This window comes from Callithrix jacchus, chromosome 1 (genome assembly GCF_049354715.1).
Source record: "Callithrix jacchus isolate 240 chromosome 1, calJac240_pri, whole genome shotgun sequence".
Lineage (NCBI taxonomy): Eukaryota > Metazoa > Chordata > Mammalia > Primates > Cebidae > Callithrix > Callithrix jacchus.
The window spans coordinates 198,165,738-198,190,814 of NC_133502.1; the positions used below are offsets into that span (position 1 = coordinate 198,165,738).

The window sequence follows — 25,077 nt, forward strand, 5'->3', positions numbered from 1 at the left end:
GCTATTAGCACTGTGAAGAGACAATAATGGCCCTCATCCGTCTAGGAGCCGCAGTGCTTTCCAGCTGTCTCCCCCATGGCCCACCCAGATGCCACGGATGTAAGAGAGGAGTCAGGGACAAGGCAGGTGCTGTTCTTTACTGGCCGTGGGGAGCCTGGACTGTCCAGGCCAAGACGAGGCATCTTCCACTAAGCCCATCCAGGACACACACCAGGCTCAGGAGAGAGCGTTCAGATCCTGGCTATGCTTCTCCTCTCTGAGCCTCAATTTCCTCATCTGTAAAATGGAGGTCACAGTAAGGATGAGTGCACTAGCTCCACAAGGGCTAGGTAGGTGGTCACTGCTCAGGAAACAGGAGGTGGGTTTGAACTCTGTGGATTTGCTTCCGCCTCTGCCAGCCCTGAGACAGCAAGGCCAGCCCCTCCTCTCCATCCTCCCCCTCAGCCTACTCAACGTGAAGGTGATCAGATTGATGACCTTTACGATGATCCACTTCATTTAGTCAATACTGAATATATTTCCTCTTCCTTATGATTTTCTTAATAATATTCTTTTTTCCCTAGCTTTTTATTATAAGAATATGGTATATAGTATATATACTATATATATACTATAACCATATATAACCATGAATATGTTATATATATATATACACCATAATACCATACATAAACCATGGGATAACATGTATTTTGAAATATATATATGTATATGTGCATATATATATTATATACCATATTCTTATAATAAAAATCTAGGGAAATATATATATGTGTGTATATATATTCTATACCATAATATATGGTGTATAATATATATACACACATATATAATATGTATTTATTGTAAGAATATGGTATATAACATATATACATATATATTACATACAAATATATATATTTATATATACATATATGAATATATATGGTATATGATATATATGTATATATATATATCATACACATCATATACCATATATGTATATGTATATTCACATGTGTATATATAAATATATATATATTTTATATATGTGTATATATGTTATAGACCATATTCTTACAATAAATATATATTTTATATACATGTGTATACATATTATATACCATATTCTATACCATAATATATGGCATATAATATATATACACACTTTTTTTCTAGCTTTTTATTGTAAGAATATGGTACATTATATATATATATATACACACACACATATATATATACATATATGTGTATATATATATATATTCCAAAATATGTGTTATCCCACAGTTTATGTTCTCAGTAATGCTTCTGGTCAACATTAGGCTATTGGCTGTTAAGTTTTGAGGAGTAAAAAGTTATATGCAGATTTGTGTCTGTGCGCAGTGGGGGGATCAGCACCCTTAACCCTGTGTTGTTTAAGGGTCAACTGTATTAATAATGCATCTCATCTGCAGACTGAGCAGGGTTTGAAGGAACGCTAAGTGTGCCCGGTTAGCATGGGGCAGAAAGGAGCGATGGTGAGAGGAGGTCCTCAGATCAGGACAGGTTCAGGCTCATGCTCCAGCTCTGCTACTCGCCACAGTGCAGACTTCATTCACCTTTCTGCGTCTGCTGCCCCATCGGTGAAATGAAAAGATCATCCCCACCTTGTAAAATCTGGGGAACATACAGAAGAACAAGTTAATATGAAATTGACATGAAAACCATCCTGGCATACAGTAAGAGCTGGATGAACATTCATTTTCACCCCTTCTGGCTTTTAATTCATTATTAAAGAAACGTCTCTCCTTCTGTTGGATAGGGGGTGATGACTTTGTTCACAGATTGTTCACAGCCACTTCTGATTGTGCCCATTTCACAGATGTTTCTGATGGTGACAAAGCAGGGAAAGCAGGTTAGGAGCTCCAGGCTCGGGAATCCCAGCCCTGCCATGGATTCGTTGGGTGATCTTGAGCAAAGTGCATTCCCCTCTGATCCTCAGTTTCCATGTCTGTGAACTGAAGAGGTGAGATTGTCAGCTATGAGCATTTCCATGGAAGAGATACTTGTACCAAGGCCAGGTTTCCCTTGAGCTTCCCCCAGCCAGGGAATGAGTCTGATGGGTATACTGAGGCAGGCCCAATTTTGCAAGACACAGACTCCTCTGTTGTGTGACTTTGGCTCAGGGAGTCCCCAGTGGTTTGGATGAAACATTTTCTTAAAACTGTGTGGCCACCTGAGACTCTTCCTTCACTTCCTCTCCTTCCTTCCCTCTCTCCTAGCGCAGGAGTCAGACTAGCATCACTGCCTGGCAGCCATCTCTACCTCCTCCTTCAGCACCCTCCTCTTGCTATTCCCATCTTACTTTCTGCTTCTAAGAGGATGTGTTTGACAAATTAGGGGGTCCCCCAAAGATGTCTACACCCTAATCCCTGGAACCTGTGAATGTATTATCTTTCATGGCAGGAGGGACTTTGCAAATATGCAGGATCTCAATGTAGGGAGATTACCCTGGATGATGAAGGCAAATCTCATCATGAGAGTCCTGATAAGGGGGAGGCAGGAGGATCAAGACAAGAGAGAGGAGTTTTGATAACAGAAGCAGAAGTTGGAATGATGGCCTTTAAAGGTGGTGGCAGAGACCATGAACCAAAGAATGCAAGTGGTCTCAAGGTGCTAGAAAAAACCAGGAACAGATCTTCTCTTAGGGAAGAAACAGAGGAATGCAGCTATGCTGACATCTCAATCTGTAAGATGCATTTGGACTTCTGACCTCCAGAACTAAAAACAATAAATTTGTATGGTTTTAACTACTAAGATGGTAGTAATTTGTTACAGCAGCAATAGAAAACTCATACAGATGACATGCACTAAATGCACATTTTAATGCTGTACAGAACCTCAGAGGGCAGTAACAGTTCTCCAGAATGTATAGATGAGGATACTGAGCTTCAGGGGAAGAGTTCTCTTAATGTGTTGGGCCTGGGATTTGGGGTCACCTGGTTTCAGAGTCTCATGTTCATCACTGTTTAGCTGCATGGCCCCTAATCTTGACTCAGGGTGTGGCCTGGACATCCCTGCCATTCTCATGTACTCTGTCATTTTTCTCCCTCTTCTTGGTCTAGTCATCTGCATTCATCTGTTCCTCAAACATTTGTAGCACACCTAGGATGGGCCAGGCGAGGAAGGAATAAGACATAGACCCAGCTCCAAAAGTTGGTGGAAAATTGCAATCCAGAGAAAAGAGGAAGGACAATTGGTGCTCATGAGGAGCACCAGGCTGCGACTCAAGTGACAAGTGATCCAGATGACAAGGGGAAGGAAGAGTGTTCCAGGCAGAGGAACACCATCCATGAAGGCTCCAAGGAAACTGAGGCAGCGTGGTCCTCCTCTGGGCTCCCAGAGTCCTATCTGCTGCTCTGATTACAGGCTGATCCGTCTGGGTTATAATTGTCTGTATCATAAACATCTCCATTACTGGATACTCTGTTAATGCACTGGCCCTATCACACCCTCATTCCTGTGCCCAATGTATGGAACAAGTCCTGGCACAAACTAGATAGTAGACTAGTTAGGTTAGTGGGGCCATGAGTGCTTGGGATGGATGGATGGATAGATGGATGGATGGATGGGTGGATGGGTGGATGGATGGGTGGATGGGTGGATGGGGGAGTGAATAGATGAGTGGATGGGTGGATGGATAAGTAACTGGATGGATGGATAAATAAGTGGATGGATAGATGGATGGATGAATAGATAGATGAATGAGTGGATGGGTGGATGGATATATGGATTGATGGATAGATGGATGGATGGATAGATAGATGATAGATAGATGAGTAGATGGATGAGTAGATGGCTGGGTGGGTGTGGTTGAGGAATGAATGCATGGATGAATGGATGGATAGGTGGATAAATAGATGGGTGGATGAGTAGATGGGTGGATGTGTAGATGGTTGGATGGATGGATGGATGGATGGATGGATGGAGGAGTATAAGGATAGATGTATGGGTGGATGGATAAATAAGTGAATGAATGCATGAATGGGTGGAAGGATGGATGGATGGATGATGGATGGATGAGTGGGTAGGTGGGTGAATAGATGGGTGGATTGATAGATGGATAGGCTGGTGAATGAGCAGTGGATGGGTGAGTAGACAGATGGTTGAGGGGAGTTAGGAGAATGAGTGGGTGGAGAGTTGAATAAATAATTGGCTAGATGATGGGTAAGTGCAAACTAAATAGGTGAGTGGGTGAATGGTTAGAAGAGACGACAAACAAGGGAACAGCAAAGAAATAAAACCCCAAGATGTGCTGGCAGCAGACAACCTCTGCATCTTCTCTCCAGGTACCTGCAAACACCATCTTCAGAACCTGGGCACTGCTCTGGAGGAATTCCACAGATGGCGTGAGAGTGAATAAGGGCCAAACGTGGTGGCTTACACCTGCAATCCCAGCACTTTTGGAGGCCAAGGCAGGAAGATCACTTGAATCCAGGAGTTTGAGACCAGCCTGGACAACAAAGTAAGACCTCCCCGCCACCTCCCTACATTTAAAAAAATTAGCCGGGCATGATGCTGCATGTCTATAATCCCAGGTACTCAGGAGGTTAAGGTGGGAGGATTGCTGGAGCCCAGGAATTTGAGTCTGCAGTGAGCAATGCTTGCATGACTACTCCAGGCTGGGTGACAGAGTGAGATTGTCTCTAAAAAAGTTTTTCTGAATAATCCTGGTTTATCACTTGTTTCTTACATCATCTCCGCTACCCCACAGGACAGGACATTCCTGTGACATCCCCTGTGCCTAAGGACACAGATCCTGAACGTATATGTCACCTCCACTTAAAACCTGGTGGCCTGGAGTAGAGGACCATCTGACTGGGATACTCCCAGGCAATTCAGAGGCAAAATGAGATGTTCATCAGAATCTGGAGCTGAGGGTCCCTCTTGGGAAAGAGTCTTCAAACACAAACAGCCAGCCCTGAGTTCTAGGATGCAAACCACCAGCCCTAATTTGCTTCATGAGTCTGCTCAGTGATGCTCAGGTGCAGCTGCTTATCCAACCACTGGCTCCTTCACTCAGTCAACACCCATTCATTCATCTGTCTGTCCATTCATCTGTTTATCCATCCAGTCATCCAGGTTTTGGTGTCTACTTGGTGCCTGTTATATTCTGGGTGTCATAAAAATTCCATTTGGCACCCCAAAATGCCAAGGCCTTAGGGACCCATAACTCAACTTGTCAATTATACAAATTGGAAAAGGAATTGCCAGAGAGAAGGGAATGCGGTCTCTGGGTCTCCCATCCTCTCTGCCCTCCAGCCTAGGAGAGACTAGCAGGAAGGTGGCCCAGCTCATGAGGCTGATCAGGACTCACTAACCTGGCCACTTGCCCTTAGCATTTAGCACATGCACAGTCTTTCAACCCAATTCACACGAAGTGTGAGTGACTAAGTACTTCTAACCCCTGGGGTGTTTTCCATTGCAAGTAAAAGATGCTTAACCTCAGGGCTTCTCTGGCAAAGCCTGCCTTGGATTTCTGACTCAAAAGCCTAATCAAGAAAAATCTTGAGACAAGATCTCAGTAGGGGTGTCATGATGGGGGAGAGAGCCTGGAAAGTCCCCTTTGCAAACAGCCTGGCACAAGAGAGTCTGGAATATACCACGTTCGGCACAGATGTCTTCAGCTCATTCTCCTGAGCAGAGGACTCAACAGTTTGCACAGTGTCCCTGGGCAGACACCTATATCTCATGCTGTAGAGAGGGGACTGTCCCGAGGCCAAGGCCAGGTAACCATCCTCCTTCTAATACCACCAATAAATTAATCAATAATACATGCATGAAGCCCATTTCTTCACTTGGACTCAGCAGGACAGACCTCTGAAGTCAGAAGGCAGAAACAGAGAAGGAAGGAAGAAATACAGGGTTTCCAAGTGCCTGCCATGCATAAGTCTCTGTGCTAGCCATCACTGCCAAGGCAACTATCTTTATTCCTCATAACGGCTCTGGGGGATGGCGGGTATGTTGACCATGAACCCAATTGGCTGTGAGGAAACTGAGGTCTGGAAAGGGACATTACTTGATCCAGGTGACACAGAGAATTGATGGTGCCAGCCCAGCCTCATCTCCCTTCCCACCTGGACAACTTCAGCAGCATGATATCTGATTTGTGCATCCTCGTCCCACCCCACATGCACACCCATTCTCTACACAGAAGCCAAGATGAACTTTTTTTCTTTTTCTTTTTCTTTTTTTTTTTTTTTTGTGAGATGGAGTCACCAGGTTGGAGTGCAGTGGCGCAATCTTGGCTCACTGCAACCTCCGCCTTCCAGGTTCAAGCAATTCCCTGCCTATCTCCCGAGTAGCTGGGATTAGAGGCACCCACCACCATACCCAGCTAATTTTTGTATTTTTAGTAGAGACAGGGTTCACCATGTTGGCCAGGCTGGTCTTGAACTCCTGACCTCGTGATCCACCCGCCTCAGCCTCCCAAAGTGCTGGGATTACAGGCGTGAGCCACCGCGCCTGGCCAGGATGAGCTTTTACATTTGCTTATCTGATGTCCTGGTCCCCGGTTCTTTAATGCCTCCCTCTTTCCACCAAAGGCCTTGAGTCCCACATGGTCTGAGTTAAATTCAGCTCCCTCCTGTCCCTGTGCTGTTTCTTTTCACCTCATTCTCTTTGCTCCTACCACCAAGTCCCTGTCAGTCCTCAAAAGCACCACACTCCTTCTGCCTCTGAGCCTTTTTTGCATATGCCATTCACCTTCCTAGAATGCGCTTTCCTCCATATCCTGCCCCATTTAACTTTTCCTCAGTTTCAACTTCCTCCAGAAAGCCCACCCTGGTCACCCAGCTGACCCCAGCTCCCCACTGTACCAATGTGGGAGCTGTCCATGGTGCTACCGGCCATACCCTCTTGACCCACTGATTCCAGCCCATCAATGGTAGTATACATGACCTTGCCTGTGGCCAGCGTCCCATAATTGGGTGTCTCCCTGCTTTCCTGCCTCAAGGTTTTCAAAGCTGTGGTCCATTCTACACTATTCCTCAGAATGTCTCTAGCAGTGTCGAGCCCGAGTTACCCACAGTGATAACCAGATCAATCACATGACTTTCACTGGAATTTTCTTCTCTTCCCTGTCTCTCCTGCTGCTCCCCAGCCCTGCCACTTGGGATCACCTCCAAATACACTTCCTGCCCCCAAGTCTGTTGCATATCTGAGGTCCTTGTTCCTGGTCTCCTGCTTTTGAGGAGGCAAAAACAAAGACATTCTGTGAGCCCACTGTTTTCCCCCAATCATGTATCCTGGCTCCTAGAGGGCAGAACGTGGACACACTGGGGTTATTACAGTCTCCTGGTGCCTAGCAGTGGGCCAGAGATAAAGTTGGAAGTTAACAAATATTCATGGGAAGAAGGGAGGGAAGGAAGGAAAGGGAGCGAAGGATGCACGTCTCGAACCTGGGTCTGTTTTTCTCCACTGCCCAGACATGGTCACGTCCTCCAAGATACAGCCTGTGTAGACAAAATAAGCCACTTTGTAGACATCTTGTCTTATCACCACTCAGTATCACTCTAATTCCCACTGCCTGCCCTCCCCTACACATATGCAATGAATTCTATAGTCTGGAGGTCCTACCCAGGTATTTAAAAAAAGAAGAAGAAGAAGCCCATGTCAGAAAACTACCAGCCATTTTTTCCCCTTTTTTCCTCATGAGCAGGTGCACGATGTAATGCCCCTGATTTTCCAGATCTGATTAAACTGTATAGGTACAGCACAATTGCAATAACTCCTCTGCCTCAGTGAGGCCCAAATCATGATAGACCCGAGTACACCCGGAGATGCCATAGATAAGGGTCTGTCAGTGTTTCCATTACTGAGTCCTGTTTGGGGGATTTGTTTATTTAAATTGGATGGATTGGGTGCACTGGGGAGCAATGGATGGGCTGGCCGCACAGGTGGTGGCTGGGTGAGGAAAATGTCACCTTCACGCTACCAGTTGTTGACATCACGCATGTCTCAGGCTCAACGGGTTGTGCCCTGGTGCTTATGGTGGATGGCACAGGGAGTTGAAGCTGGTGATGTCTGCCCCAACCACGTGGGCAGAACAGCTGTAGGAAGCTGGGGTAAAGGCATTTGTGAGAAAGATTGAGGGGCTGTATAGGATGGGGACAAAGGTCACCAAGCTGGTAGTGGACACAACAAAGTGGGGAAAGGGGCTAGGTATGGTGGCTCACGCCTGTAATCCCAGCACACTGGGAGGCTGAGGTGGATGTATCACAAGGTCAGGAGATCGAGACCATCTTGGCCAACATGGTGAAACCCCTTCTCTACTAAAAATATACACACAATAAAAAATAGCTGAGTATGGTGACACGTGCCTGTGGTCCCAGCTACTTGGGAGGCTGAGGCACAAGAATCACTATTTTTTAGGAGCAAGTCACTAGGTCCAGCTCATGCTTAAGGGGAGGAAATATCATGATGTAAATACCAGAAGGTGGGACCATGGAGAGCCACATCAGAGTCCGCCTGCCACAATCAGTATGAAGCATCCAAACCCAGGCAGTGCAGTCTTTCTCAATGCCGCAGAGTCTCTCTGCAGTGACAGTGTGTGGATAGACCTCAAGGGCTGAGTGGGGTACCCTAAGCTGAAAGAGAAACAAAAAGCTATTTCCTCCTACCTGAGCTTTCCTCATTGCACAGAAATGATGGAAAGGAAAGAACAGAGGATTATATATATATATATATATATATATATATAGAGAGAGAGAGAGAGAGAGAGAGAGAGGAAGCTACCAGCTTTCTCCAAGCAGCCTCAAAGGCTGAAAAAGGAAAGCAAAAAGAGAAAGCAAGAAGATAGAGAACTCCCAACTCTTCCATGCAGCCCCAAAGACCAAGCAAATTGGCAGCATCTTGGAGTCATTTGGGCTGCCAAGAGGCTGTGACTTTTGGATCTGGAGAGCTCTAAATACCAATCAGCTGATCCGCGGAACATTTTCCTCATTTCTTCCAGCATCTGCAAGCTGCTTCGGGCCAGGAATCCTCCAGTTGGCCCTGCCAGCGGCTGGCCGCCCCCGCAACTCCAGGCCCATCCCCATCGCAGGCTTTGGGATGGCTGACTCTGTGCTCACAGTATAGGGAACAGGGACAGATTGAATAGAAGCAGGAGAAGCAAAGACCATTGTGTTCACGTGAGGATGAAACAACCCATTAACCCTTTTGTTGCTGAGGTCTCGGGGCCAGGATCAGAGCGACCATTGACACAAACCTATAGGCCTGCTACACTTTTCTTTGGGATTTGTAATTATGACTTTAGGTCCACTTTCCCTCTCTGGACTTCTATTTTCTCATCTATAAAATGACATTGACTCATGTTGTACCACCAACTTTAGAAGAAAAGTCCTCTGTAAGCTTGGCAAACTCCTACTCATTCCTCAAAACGCCCACGAAAATATCCATTTCCCCTAAACCAAGGTACAAATTATAATAGTAGCTCACTCGTCTATGATTCTCATAATTATAATACAAGCTAATATTACTGGCATGTCTAGTATCTGCCAGGCATTGTTCTAAGTGCATTACATAATTTAAATAATTTGATCATCATGTTGACCCACGAGGCAGGTGTTGCCATTACCTCTATTTGCAGATGAGGACATCGAGACTCAGAGAGGTTAAGTGACTTGCCCAGGGTCACCCAGTTAGTAAGTGGCACAAACAGTATTTGAACCCTGCTCTGATTCAAGTCTGGCTTAAAACTGGTCTGCCCTAAGCAATCAGGTCCTGGCCACCTTGCCTGGGTGGTTGATATTTGGGGATGGGGGTACTGTAGGACTGTGAGCTCCTGGAGAATGAGGCTGGGATACCTACCATGTTTCAGGCATTGTTTAAGTCAGTCTCTCCTCCAAGCCCTAGGACCCACGCTTACTCCCAGGGCTTCTGGTCCCATTTGTCATGCTTGCCCCTTCCTCCAGCAGAGCCCTTGGAGGAGATGGGGGAGGCATGCTGTGATGTGAGCAGCTCTGAAACCCTAAGCCATCCCTCTGACCCATCAGGGACAAACTGGGACCCAGAAAGTTCACGCTGGTGTGTACAGGGCCCAGAGGCTGATGGCCAAGATGGTTTCTTCTAATTGAGTGGGGAGATTGAGGCAGAGACGCAGGGGCAGAAGGTGGGGAGAAGGAGACACGTTGAAGGAGACACACACAGGAACCGACACAGGACAGAAATGCTGAGAAAGACAGAGACGCAAAGGGAAGAGACAAACATCATAGGAGAGACAGGGACAGAGACAAGGAGAATGAGGGAAAGAGAGAGACGCAGGTAGGAACCCAAGATGGAAGAGGGAGAGACAGAGCTGGAAAGGGGAGGGTGTAGAGGAGACAAATGGAGAGGGCCATGCACAGGGACAAAGGACAGAAACAGAAAGGGGGAAAGAGAGAGAGAGACAGGGAGATAGAGGCAAAAAAACCCAGGGGCACAGAGACCCAGAAGCCCAGACTGTGAGAGAGACGAGCTGGGCTCCAAGGCAGAGAGGCTCTGGAGGACAGTCTGGCCAGGGGGGCAGGGGACAGGGGACCGGGCTTGCGGACACCCCTTGTCCCTGTTCCATCTCACCACCCTCGCTATTGATTCCTCAACAAACACCGGCTTTGTTGGCCAAACAAACCCAGGCCGAGTCTAGGCCGGAATCTCTTTTATGTGGCAACTGTTGCCATGTGGGGAGAAAACCCGATCTAATGATGCCACGTTTCTCCCGCCTCCTCCTCCTTCCGGGTCTTGGCAGGCAGGAGCTGGGGAGAAGGTGAGATGCGCATCCCCTTGGCAGAAGGGGGAAGGGAGGCGGGGGTTCGGAACTCCAGCAATGGAAGAATAAAATGTCTGTCTTGCTTTTCTTTTCTTTTTTTTTTTTATCGCAGCCAAACCCATCACACATCCCAGGCATTTTTTTTTTTTTTTTTTTTTAGTAAAACAAGTCTTTGGGGACAGAGGTGACCCAGGCAGTGATAAGTGAGGAGGTTCACCTGCAAGAGTGTTATCAGCGCTCCATGCCTGCCTGGACAGCAGATTTCTCATTTCGATGAGGAGCTGGTGGAACTGGATGCACCCTGGTGGTGCTCCTCTGATGAGCCTCCATGAGCTGGGACGGCAAGGGCAACACTGGACCTTGTTGTCAGAGGTTGAAGGGTTTCCAGGGAGGCTGGGGGAGCTGCAAGAAGCCTTAGAGGCTGTGCCAACTCCTTGGGGAACTCAGAGCCCCCAGTTTCACCAGGTGCATCCGGTAGAGGCTGAGGCAGGGAGGGTGAAGGCCCACAGAGGGGAGGGATTTCCAGAGTGACTTTCTCTTGAACCTTTTCTCTCTGTGGCTTCTTCCCCAGCCTGTCCTCCATCTCCCATGCTCAGTTTTAGCTGAGGAACCTTCCTGGGTGAGGAAGAGGACACAGATGCCTACTGAGCTAGCTCCGCGGACCATGCTGTGAATCCACCCTTTTTTCTGTCTGGGCCAAGTGGTCTCGAATCCATCTTCTCATTTCATCCTTTCAACGTGGCTTCAGGGGTTGGCAAACTCATGCTGTAAAGGGCCCGATAGTAAATATGTTTGACTTTGCAGGCCACACAGCCTCTGGCGCAACTGCCTAACTCTCTCACCATAGCACAAAAAATGTTGTAGACAATATGTAAATAAACGTGTGGTCATGTTCCAATGGCACTTGATGTACAAAAGAAGATGGCAGGCCCATGGGCCAAAGTTTACCAACCCCTGATCTAGGCTGAGCCTCAACTACTCAAGATATAGTCCCTGAACTTGGAGCATCACTGTCCCCAGGAGCCTGTTAGAAATGCAGAACCCCAGGCACTTCCCCAGACCCGTTGCATCAGAGTCAGCATTTAACAAATTCCCCAGCAATTGGCCTGTGTGATTATCTGAGAAGTCCTGGTCTGTGTAAATGGAAAGCTTGCCGTCTTTTGCATATAAGGCACCATGTCCATCTGGTGAATGAGGAAACTGAGGCTCATAGAGAGGTTAGTTGCCCAAGGTCATGGACCAGGAGCAGCAGAGCCAGGATTTGTGCCCAAGATCAGAGTCCACACTCTTGATCACCATGTTCTACAGTAATTGAAGGAGACTTGTAAAAAAGCGATGCCAGTGTCTCTGAAACCCACAGAGAACCTGAGGAATACAGAAAGGCCTTGCAAGAGGCAAGATTTTCAGGGGCTGAGGTTGTTCTCAGCCTCTCTCCCATATAGCGAAGTGGTGTCCCATAGAAACTGTGGTGTCTGTCTGTCTCTGTGCAGGGAGAGCACCCCGCCTTCCCTGTGTTCCCACTTCCTTCCGGGGTTGTGACTTCTCCTGCCTTGGGAACTGTGGAGGGGGCCAGGCTCTGAGCTGGAAACAGACATAAACAGGAGCTTCTGGTGACCCCTAATGAGAACAGACTCTAGTAGGAAGGCAGATAGGTGCCAAAGTTGCCAGAGTTCAGGGCTGCTGTCACTGTCCTTATTATCATGACAGTGATCTTATTTCTACTGATAGTATTTTTCCACCAGGCTAACCACTTCAAGAAATCTAGACTTCCTCTGTGTGTCTGCCAGCTCTAAGCAGCTTGAATTTCCTTCTTCTAGAAGGAAAGACCAGGTAGAGAAATACCTTCTCCCTGTTTTATCCATTAGGATGCAGGTTAGCTTACAGAAAAGCTAAATACCAGTGGATTCAATAAGATAGAAGGTTATTTCTCACTCCTGTAACAGAATTCCAGAGGCAGGCCACCCACCCTCTGGATGGAGCTTCTTTCCTCATGGTGCAACATGGCTGCTTGAAAGCCAGCCATCCCATTCACATTCTAGCCAACAGGAAAGAGGCAAGGAAGCAGAGGCAAAGGGGTGTCCACCAACTGTGCTTCAAAGAGGTTTCCTTGAAGCTGTTCTATATCACTCTTCCTGCACCTAATTGACCAAAATTGTAAGTCATCTGGCCACACTAAGCTGCAAGGAAGGTTGAGAACTCTAACACTGGGAAGAAGAAACAGATTGAGATAGACAACTTAGTCTCTGCTGCCCTTATCACTTGGAGGGTGGTCTTCCAAAGCAGACTAGGACCCACCTACTGGAGAATTCTTTTTGAAGGGACCCAGACCCAGTAAGGAGGAGCCCACCACAGGCATTCACGTGGCACTTTGTAGCATGCCAGGTGCACTCCCATCCCTTTATCCTCAGACTGTGCTGGAAGGCAGGAGATGATAATGAGGGGACCTAGGTGCAGAGAAGAAGAGAGCCCCTCCAAGATCACCCCACTGCCAGGGACAGGGTGGCTCCTAGAAGGCCAAGCTCCAGCCACTTTTCAACATAGCTTGCCTTGAGCTGTTGAGAATGTGTTCATTTCCTTTCTGTTTCTCTGTCTCTCTTGTCTCTGTTCCTCTCTGTTTCTCTGTCTCTCTCTTTCTCTTAACAGATAGATGGATGGATATACATAGACAGACAGACATACATGTGTATGTATACATATATGTATATCTGTCTCTCTATCTTCATCTCTGTCTCCCTTCTTTCCCCCTTCCCCCCATCCACCAAAAAAAAATATTTTGAAGTTCAACTTGCCAAGACTCATCCTTTCTCAAATAAGGTGCTCCCAATAAACCCAGGCGCCCCTGCCTCCTCCTTCCCTGCTAGGGCTCCCACCCATGGTGTCTCTCCCTATCCCTGCCACTCTCATGTACATGGGGAGATGGGTCTGGGGAGCTTGGCATCACACAGGGGCCTCTGCTAGGTGGTCCTGGAATCCAGATATCTCCGGGCTTTGAGGAGCATGTCTGAAACTGCCCTGAGCACCTGGTGCAGTCCCCACAGCTGGGGAGTTGGGGGCTTCCTCTATCAGGGCCCGTGGAAGCAAATATCTTTAAGACCCCAGCATGGAGAGGCGGAGAGTGGCGCCTGCAGACACACATTACCGCACCTAGGTCTGTAATCACCAGGCAGAGGTGTGCTGAGATGGCCCCATTTCACCAGGGAGAAATTGAGACTGAGGGGGCCCCACACCCGAGCCTCAGCCTTCCTGGCAGAAAGTAGTGAAGCCGGGATCTGAACCAGGGCAACTTCAGAGGTCAGTGTCCTCACGGTCCCATTCCAGTCCCATCCCGGGAGCTGCTGGGTCCTAAATCCATAGTGACCTGAGATTCTAGCAAAAGTCCAAATGATGCAGACAGAAGTGGTGGGAGAGGATAGTTGGCACACAGACACAAACACACACATAGGCACCAAGGCCATGCACAAACACATGCAAGCACATATATACACACAGGCATGTGCATGGGCATATGACACATATATACATGCAAACACACAGTACACACAGGCATGTACATGGACACACAGAGATACATGCAAACACACATGTACACACAGGCATGTACATGGACACACAGAGATACACACAAACACACATGTACACACAGGCATGTACACAAACATATGATACACATATACACACATACACACAGACGTGCATGGACTTATGACACACATACACACATACATACACGTACACAGGCATGTACACAAACAGATGACACACATATACACGCATACACACTTATACACACAGCCACAATGAATGTGGCCAGTTTGTCCTGATAATGCTTTGGCTGGCTTCAAGAGAGCAGGTAGGGAAGCAGTCAGGTTCAAGAATCAGTCAGACCTGGATTCGAATCTAAGCTTTGCCAGTTATTAGATCTGAGCACATAGTGTCCCCCTCCAAGATCTGGTCTCCTCATCTGGAAATTGGGACGTCATAAACTGGAGTCTGACACTAGGAGGCTTAAATGCCATTGGGCATGTACAGCTGTTCCCCAGAGAGGTGGAACACATGAGAGTAATTCTTCTTCATTATGGCCTCCTCCAAAGCCATGGGTCCTTCCCTGTCTGGTGCATGGTGTTCCTGCCTCAGAGAGGGGAGAAGCAGGGGACAGATACAGCTACAGAGGCCTTTCTGCTTATAGAGAGAGCTCCGTAGCCTGGCATGCTGGAGTGAGGCCTGGGGACAGTCTCCAGCCCTCACAAGGCCTGGCCGGCCTCCCGCAGGTGACTAGCACCAGCCGCTGGCCTGATTTCTCATGGAGAGCTGAGGGGTCGGTGGCCAGTGGGTTTCACTGCACAGGATGGCTACCAGCACACGAGCAACAGCATGAAGAATGCAATAGGGAACTATGCTCTGAACCAGAAACTCAAGTGGACCTCTCACGTTACCATCCACGCCTGTGTTATCTCCAGCAAGCCTCCATTCTAACCCAAGCCTCAGTTTCTCTCTCTCCAACGGACACAAGCAGGCCAACCTCAGTGGGCTGTTGCAAGACTCAAATCCACAAGCAGATGCCTGTCCCCAAGACAACACTGCATGATGATTAATTTCAATCGAACCACTCTATAGACAGAATAGCTGAGGCCCAGAGAGGGCAGGTCATTGGCCTATGGCCACACAGCATTCAGGATCCAGCCCATGCCATCCTATTCTTCACCCTTATTCAGAGAAAGGAAAGAAATGTTCCACTGATGTCGGGACCTTGAGCACTGGGACTGTGTTCGGCCCCTCCGGCACATACACCAAGCGCACTGGGCTTCGGATGAACTCTTCCTTTTCTGCAACTGATCCCCGACAGAAAATCCTTCCAAAGACGAGGAAAAATATTTCCCCCAAACCTATTTACTTTTCGAATTTCAGTTGCCATAACAACTCGGCACAACTATTTATATGAAATTTTTGCCTTCCAAGTCTTGCTGAGCGCCGCGCTCTGTAAAGAACTCAGCTTGGCCCTTTCAATAACAACACATTTTTTCAATCAATTTGGGTCGGGGATTTTTTTTTTCTATAAACACACATAAAATATGTTTGCAAAACTTTTTAAAGCTAACGGGGAAACGCCACATTTTACAGACTCACTCTCCTGTAATCGCCCCCAATAGTCACTTTCTGAAGCATGACAATGACAAAAATGGTCAGCTTGGTAGTTTTAAAAAAAAGAAAATCTTTTAAAAGTAGTTCTGCTGCTCGTCATCTGGGGAGTCAGTAGAGTTGGGGGAGAGCTTTAACGCCGGCTTGGGATCAGTCCCTGTCCCTAAAAGGCTGTACATCCTTAGAAAAGTCAGCAGAGGTCTCTGGCCCAGAGAGGGACATATTTTCATCCAAATAAGCCCCACCCCAAATTGGAAATGGAGAGCGGGTGGCAGGGGTTCTTCAAGGCAGGAATCTGTGCCTGAGGCAGCCTCCAGATGCTCTGGGGGTCACGGCAGCCACGTTTGGATTTTCTGAGACAATTCCTGTTTCAAATTTTCTGTTCCAGGCTCCTTGTAAGCCTTCGTACAAGCTGTTCCCCTTGCTGGAACTTCCCCTTTTGTCATTCTGTCAAGCTGACATGAAGGGGCCTGCACTTGGTTTAATGCTCAGCCACCGCCATCTTGAAATTCTTAATTGTTTTTGAACAAGACACCCTGAGCGTTCATTTTGCAACTGGTCCCACAAATTCTGCAGTGATACTGACCAGTCTCTCGTGCACTGTGTGCTTTAAGTCATTTAATCCTGGACAGTCCTTTGAGGCAGGCATTGTTGTGATCTTCATTTTACAGATGAGGACCTGAGTCCCAAGAAGTCAAAGATCCTCACCATGCCCACAGTGGCAATACAAGCTGTCATGCACTTCGCTCTGTTTCAGCCACTTCTGTATTACTTCATCTAATCCTCATGAGATGGGAAATACTGTGATCCTTGTTTTCCAAAGGCACAGAGAAGTTGGGTAATTTGCTCAAGGTCACACAGCAACCAAGTGAAGGAGCCATGCTTTCCAGAGAGGCCCATTGGATCTCACCCTAGATGCCAGCAGTAGCTTTCTCAACAGATCTCAGCCTCCAGGCTTACTCCTTCCAGCCCATTCATGACACGGTGGCCAGAACCATCCAGTTGCCTTTACCTGACCTCCCGTCATGCCGTTTTCTGGCTGCAAATCCTCTCATGGATCCCAGTGCTCTCAAGAAGTATCTAACCTCCTTAGCCTCACCATTGAGACCCTCAATGATATAACCTCAGCAAGCCTCTGCAGCCTCAGTGCATGCTGAATTCCTGGAACTTGGTGCTCTTGCTCTCCAGACTGCCTGCAGTGAGATCTCTGCACAAACAAGGCTGCTTCTTGAATTGCCAGGTTAGGAACCACTTGTTCCCTAAACAGTGGCTGGCACATGGGTATTCTCTGAAAGAACTGGACAGGTTGCTGGACTTAAGTCACCTGTTCAGTTGGGGCCCCTTTACCCCCGCAGCCAGGATGCTAACCCCTCCATGTCCCTCCAAGATGGATCCTTTGCTATCCCCTGCCAGCCCTCTATCAAGAGCCACCACAACTGTTCACACAAATGCCTGTATTACCTTCTCCCCAGCTTCTCCACCTCCACTCAAGCCCCTGCAGGTCAATTCTCCAAACTGCAGCTGGAGAAATATTTTTAAAACAACTCATTTCTAACCACTTCAGTCTCTGCTGAACACCCATCATTCTCAAAATGAATCTAAAAAGCCAACACAGCCACCACATCCAAGCCCTGATGACCTCACTGGCCATGTCTATCCCCACACCCCCAGACACCCCACATGAGGCTGGGCCACCTCAGACATCTGGGTCCCCATGAATCCTTTTTCCTGGCTTGCTGCTCTCCCTCTTCTGCCTCAGCTAAATAGCTCTTCTTCCAGGAAGCTTTCCCTGACCACAGTTCCTTACCTCACCAAACTCAGGCTCCTCCTGGGCTCCTATATTCCACTGTCCTTCCCCATAAAAACATATCACATGATTGCAAGCACTGGTCTGCATGGCTGCTCCCTGTCCTCCACATGGAGGCTGAGCTTCCTGCGAGCAGAGGCCATAGTCTGTTCCTCAAGGTGCTTTCCATGCTTGGAACATAGAAAGAGCTCAATAAACAGATAGATGGATGCATGCTGGATGGTGGATGGATAGGTAACAGGTGAATGGGTGAGTGGATGGATGGATGGGTGGATGAATGGATGGATGAATAAATTAATGAATGGGTGGATGGATAAATAATAGATGAATGAGTAGATGGATGAGTAGATAGATGAATGGATGGATGGGTGGGTGGATGGATGGATGGATGGATGGATAGGTGGACAGATAGATGATGGATGAATGAGTGGATAGATGAATGGATGGATGCATGTATGGATACATGGGTGGGTGGATAGATGAATAATGGGGATAATGGATGAATGGATAGATGAGATGATGAATGGATGGGCGGATGGACAGATAGATGGATGGGTGCGTGAATGGATGGATGGATAGATAAATGGGTAGGTAGACAAGTAGATGAGTGGATGGATGGATAGATGGGTGGGTGGATGGATGGATGAATGGATGGATGGATGGATAAACTGAGGAGATGATAGATGAATGGAAGATAGGTGGATGGGTAGATGAATGGATGCATGGGATGGTGGATAGATGGATGAATGGGTAGAAGTATGGATAGATGGATGTGTAGGTAGACAAGTAGATAGATGAGTGGATGGATGGATAGATGAGTGGATGGATGTATGGATAAATTGAGGAGATGATGGATGAATGGAGGACAGGTAGACGGGTAGATGAATGGATACATGGAATGGTGGATGGATGGATGAATGGGTGGAAGGATGGATAGATGGATGGGTAGGTAGACAAGTAGATAGATGAATAGATGGATGGATAGATAGATAAATTGAGGGATGATGGATGAATGGATGTTAGGTGGATGGGTAGATGAATTAATGCATGGGATGGTGGATGGATGCATGAATGTGTGGACAATGTGTGGGTAGATAGATAGGTGGATAGATCGATAGGTGTGTGAATGGATGGGTAGATGGTTACATTAATAAATAGAGGGATCAATAGATGAATGGATGGGTAGATTGATACATTAATAAATAGAGGGATAAGATAAATGAATGGATGGGTAGATGAATTAATAGCCAGAAGGATAGATGTGTAAATGGGTAGATGAATATACAATGGATGAATGGGTGAATGGTTGGGTGGATGGATGGAGAGATTGATGGGTGGACATGTAGATGGTGGGTAGGTAGGTAGATGGGTGGGTGGATGAATGGATAAACTGAGTGGATGATGGATGAATGAATGGCTGGGTAGATGGATAGATGAATGGATGGATGGGTGGGTAGGTGGCTGTATGGCTATATGGCTGGGTAGACAGATGGGTGATGAATGATGAATGTACAGATAAATAAAAGAAAACCCCAGGAACCATCCTGCAATAGTTAATATTTTGATGTTAAGGTACTCAAAGTTCCTACCATGTAGTAGGCCAGCAATAAATGTTTATTGAATCAACAGTTAAATGAATGTCAGAGAGCAGGACGGTCAGCAATCCTCCATGAGCACCTGCTTTCCGTCTTTGTTTCCATTCTTTCCACCTTCACCTCCTAATCTCTCAGCCTCCCATTGCTTCCCGCAGTTACCATGTGACTCACAGTGGCCAAGCTCCCCGGATTCATGTCTGCACATTAATTATTGAGTGATATAATCCAAATTTATCTAATGAATTAATAATAGACCATAGGGGTATTTTAATAATGAAATACTTGGAGTTGTGTTTTGATAATTACAGCAGGCTTTCATAATTACACCAAGGCTGTGAAAATAAAATCAAGATCAATTCGGTGGTGTGCAGTGACACCGCGGGAGCACCCCCTCAAAGCTGTGACAAATAGACCCACCAGGAACAGAAAGATCCATTTAGCTCTGAATCAAATGACGTCTGTGGGGTTGGGTGGTCAGGATCATTGCAGGATTTTAGATCTGGGGAGAGATTCTGGGAAGGACAAGAAAAAGAACATCCCAGAAATGCATCAATGTGTGAGTCAGAAAGCACTTCGATGAACAAGAGAACAAGGCTCTGCTTTTACAGATGAAAAGACCAAGACTCAGAGGGGAACCATGACTCATCAAGTCAACTTAGAAACAATAAAAAAGCCTGGATCTTGTCTCAGAACTTCTAGTCCAGTGCTCACTTGGCCCTGGACCATTCATGTGCCCTTCCTCTACCATGACAAAGCTCTCAGTGGTCGGACTGAGCCCTGGTTACATCTTGTATCTCATCCTCTACCACTCCCCATATGCACAACCAAACCACAATCGTTCATGAGCTTACACTACTCCATGCCTTTCTGCCTTTGCCTATGTTGTGCCCTCTGTCTAGGGTGCTTTCTCTTCCCTCTCTCTACCTCTGGACATCTGCCTGGAAAACTTCTCCAAGCAGGGATGACATCCTCCTCCTTTTCCTGCCCTTTACGGCCCCCACTACATGATAAGTGTTCATCTATAACCCCTAAAAGATGGGAAACTTCAGCCGGATGCAGTGGCTCATGCTTGTAATGAGCCACTCTGGGGGCTGAAGTGGGAGGATCGCTTGAGCCCAGGAGTTCAAGACCAGCCGGGCAACACAGTGAGACCCCCATCTCTACAAAAGTGAAGAAATTAGCTGGACATGGCGGTGCATGCCTGTAGTCCCAGCTACTTGGGAGGCTGAGGCAGGAGGATCATTTGAACCTGAGAGGTTGAAGCTGCAGTGAACTATGACCATGCCACCTCACTGACAGAGGTGACAGAGCAAGACCATGTCTTTTAAAAAACAAACAAAAAAAACGACAAGCAGCTTCTTGAAGGCAAAGGTAAGTCCTATTCATTCGGTTTCCCTGGGATGTTACCATGGGGCCTGACAAAAGTTAAATGTACAATACAGATTTGTTCAAGGCCAGATGGATGGAAGGAGAGGGAGAGAAGAAAAGCAGGAAGGAAAAGAAACAATGAAGATTGGCCCGAGAGTTATTTCCAAAAATGTGCCTAACCAAAAGATTTAAAAGTTCTAATGCGGGGACATCTTACTGGATGTCTGAGCAACAGTGAAATTAGAAACATTAGAGAGAAATCTTTTCAGGAGAATGAAGAGTGATAACGACGGCACATTGGTAGATTCTCAACCAGCAGCCCCACCACACCCACACACAAGCCTCGCCAAGAAGCCTGCGCTGTTGACCCCAAGGTCCTCCTCTAAGAAGTGTCCTTAAGAAGACACTTAAAAGTGTCAATTATAAATAAAAATAATTAATTTTAAAAAGAAGGCACTTGAATTTGCCACAGACATTGCCCAAAATGGGTCCCCCATGTGGAACTGACAAGAGGCAGCTGGGACTGGAGCTGGTGCGATGCCGATGTTTCTGCAGACTCCGTGGTGATGTCACCACTGGTAAGTACAGACACAAGGTCAAACTGCAGGTGTCAGCCTGGCTCGGCCGTCTTCGTGTCTAAATCACCAGGTGGGGGAGGAGCTGTCTAAATCACATGTCAATTTACACGAATGTAAAACATCATCACCTCCTCTTCCTCTCCCCTTCCTCCCTCATTTCAACTCCAAACAGGGTCTATCGATTTTATCTTCAGACATTATTGTAAGAGGCAGTGTAGCACTGCAGATAAAAACCACAGACTCAGAAGCCAGACTTTCAGGGTTCGGCACTGCGGTTCACAAGCTGTGTGACTTTGGGTGAGTCTCTTAGCTTCTCTGTGCCTCAGGATTGCTGAGGGGATTCATGGGTTAATTTGCCTAAAATACTGGATTAAGGGATATCTGCTATTCTTACCTCCTCTACTAAGAGCACTTCGAATTGCACTGCCCTCCCTGGCTCTTAATGTGCATTGGTTGGCACCGGACCACCCACCAGCTCAAGGACTTAGGCACAGCCCCTACAACTGGCCAATCAGCTCTGAGTCCATTCCTCTGGCTACAATGATTGGTCAGAATCATGACATGAAACCCACCAATCACAGCTAAGGAGAGTAATTATCGATGAATATTAGCTAGTGTTACTGCTCCATTATTGTAACAAATGTTAACTCCACCCCCTACCCACAGCCAGTCTTGGTAGGGAGAGGGTGAAACGATGGAATTGGGATCCTGAGATTTGGGATCCTTGGAAAGATCGACCTTGCCTTCCCCAGCAAGGCTGGGTTACACACCCTCTTTCTCAGCTCCTCAAATTCCCCTTTGCTTGCTCCTGTTCTGGGAAATGAGTGATTCTAAGCCTGGGCTTGAGTCTGGCAGACCTGGTTCAAATCCCGAACCCAATTCTTTCTTCCTAGCTGTGGGCCCTCACCTCCCATTCCTCGGTTTATTCACCTGGAAAATGAAGATGACCAAGGAAACTGGGCCTTGGAAAGTTCCGGGAATTGAGTGGAGTCAGGAATGCTTGGGACCTGGCAGAAAGGTGGGGCTCCAGAGAGATGCCAGCTATGAATAACGTGCCCGTCACTGCCTTCTGTTGTAACTGGCTGCGAGACGTCTGTCTTCTGCCAGACTAGGCTTCTAAGGTAGGGATGGGTTTGGTCATCATTCTGTCTGCAGCATACTGTGCAAGCCTGGACATGGAGTGGGAAGGAATGAATGAATGAACAGCAGGAGGGAGAACAGGCAGAGGAAAGGAGAGACAGAGAGAAAAACCACAAGTCTCTTTTTTTTTTTTCTTGAGACGGATACTCACTCTGTCTTACCCAGGCTGGAGTGCACTGGTGTGATCTCTGCTCACTGCAGCCTCTGCCTCCCAGGTTCAAGCTATTCTCCTGTCTCAGCCTCCCGAGTAGCTGGGACTACAGACGTGCGCCACCACACCCAGCTAGTTTTGTATTTTTAGTAGAGACGGGTTTTCACCATGTTGGCCAGGCTGGTCTCAAACTCCTGACCTCAGGTGACCCACCCACCTTGGCCTCCCAAAGTGCTGAGATTACAGGCGTGAGCCGCCGTGCTGGCTGAAAAACCACCAAGTCTCTTGATAATGCTGAAAAGCCTGGCGACACCAGCATCAAAGTGTTCAAAATGGGAGACAGAAGACCAGCTTCAAGCACTTCACCCTGCAGAGATGAAGCCCAGAGAGGCTGTGTGAGTCCGCCAGGGTCACACAGCAGGGTTTGATGGGACAGGCCCCAGCAAAGCATGTGCTTCCCTCAGCTCCCCTGAAGCCTGACTCTAACTCCCAGGCATCAGAGCCTGCTCCACCTGCCCAGCCCTCTCCCTGCTCCTCTTCACCTGGGGCCAGTCCCAACACAGGGTGCCTCTTCCTGTCTGCAGACAACACCCACCCCCCCAAGCCAGGTGCTCCTTCAGGTGTCTCTTCCCTAAGTGGGCTGGGCTCCTCCAGGTGGGGGGAAATAGCCTGGGGGCTTCAGGCTGGAAGGAATGAGATGACTCATGGCCAGGTGGAAGAAGCTCAGGGAGAAGGAGGCTGGGGGCACAGATGGAGAGAGTTCTTTGTAAATGAGTCAGAAAAACAAGCCTCTCCCCCAGTAATACCAAAAATCAGCCTGAATACCAAGAATAATACCAAGAATCTCTTGGCCTGAACTCAAGTATGCAGGACAGGGATGTTAGTTTCCTGTAACTGAACTTGCAGCGCCTAGCCTCACTAGCTAAGTTCTGATCCCAGCTGCCGCTCACCTTGCATCTTGGAGGGACTGTGGCATGCAGCCTCCTTCTGTGCCTTCTTCTGCCTGCCTCGCCTGGGAAGTCTCTGTCTGGTTCCGAGGTGGGAGAGGGGTCACTCATCCCCAGTTCTCCCCCACCTGTCGTTTATATCCAGGGTTCTGGTTTTTGAGGTTTATCATTCCCTCCTTGAGCTGGTAAATGCAAGCTGCTTCCCTGCCCTAATGCGGGGAAGGAGGAGAGGGGTTATAGAAAGGCTACAGGAACAACTTTGCTTCATGTTTCTAGGAGAATTCCCTTCCTGATTGGAGTGTGGGTTGCCACAAAGCACATCCTGCAGAAAGAACTGCTGTGTGTGGGGTGGTGAGAGGGTGGGGGAGCGAAGCCAGGAGGGAAGCTTCATTAGCAGTCAAGGTTCGTCTGTGGGTAGCTGGGGCTCTGTCCCACTGGGAGCCTCTAAGAGCCAACATGGAACATGCCTGGGATTTGTCTCACCCAAGGAGCGATGGAGCTAGGGTATGTATCCTCCAACCCCCATAGGTTCTGCCATGGGCTGAGGGGTACTGCCCCGGGCATTGGCTCCCTGCACTTCACTGTGTTGGAAGCCATGGAGTGGGCCCACGTGGGGATGGTGAGAGCCCAGGAGGAACAGGTAGGCACCAACAGCCTCTGCTACATTCACAATTGTAATATGGGGGTATAAAGATTCTCATTTGCATATGGGGGTACTGCATATGCTCGTATATGCTAGCAGCATTGCACACAGTCACCACTACTACCCCCGTATTACAAATGAGGCAGCTGAGGCCTTGCCTGCAGAAGTGCCTCACCGATAAAAGACAGAGAGGGTCAGAGATCCAGGTCTTTGGCATCTATTTCTAAAAGAATCTGCGCCGCGTGAGCTCAGGCCCAGGGTCCAAATTTCGGCCTGCCTCCTCTCAGCTTTATTTTTCTGAGCTGTAGATTTCACTTCCTTTTAGCCTCAGTTTTTTCCTCTGCAAAGTGGGGACAGGATCAACCCCCCTCGCAAGGCTGATGTGAAGATACAAGATAATGCACGCACACGTGTCGTGGGCCGGGCTAGCACACTTCCGGCGCTTTATCCACATTCCCCTCCCGCCCTCTTCTCAGCCTCCTTCTACTGTCAAGTCCCTCTGGGACTTTGGGCCAGTCCTCTGTTGAATTCAGGGAATATCTCCAGAGCCCCTGAATGTTCCAGGGTTGTGGCTGCATGTGAGTCAGGCCTGCCACGTCCAAGTCAGCAGTGAGCCACCCGAGATGGGAAATGGGGTGAGGCCCCAGGGAGTTGTCCCGTGGGAAGGTCAGGTCAGAGACAGTAGACAGTGGCGGGGGCAGCAGATACGGTGTGGAGGGCTGGAAACTAGAGGTGGAGGGATCAGGTTTTGGAAACTTCCTCCCCTGCTATGTGGATGCAAGGCTGAAGCTGGCCCAGGAGGGTCACTTAGAATGCCACCTCTTAAAACAGAGTGGTGGCTCACTCCTGCAATCCCAGCAGTTTGGGAGGCCAAGGTGGGTGGATCACTTGAGGCCAGGAGTTCAAGACCAACTTAGCCAACATGGTGAAACTCTGTCTGTACT

The 25,077-nt window shown here is 47.9% G+C and overlaps 1 long non-coding RNA gene across 1 annotated transcript; it reads right to left on the reverse strand.

Moving 5' to 3' along the window:
* Window positions 1-1,143: 1,143 nt before the first annotated feature.
* On the reverse strand, window positions 1,144-23,701 carry LOC118146317 (uncharacterized). Its single transcript, XR_004731997.3, has 4 exons — window positions 23,494-23,701; window positions 22,544-22,910; window positions 22,183-22,421; window positions 1,144-1,979 (listed from the first exon to the last, which is right to left on the reverse strand). It is a non-coding gene; the product is annotated as an uncharacterized LOC118146317 (long non-coding RNA).
* Window positions 23,702-25,077: the final 1,376 nt, after the last annotated feature.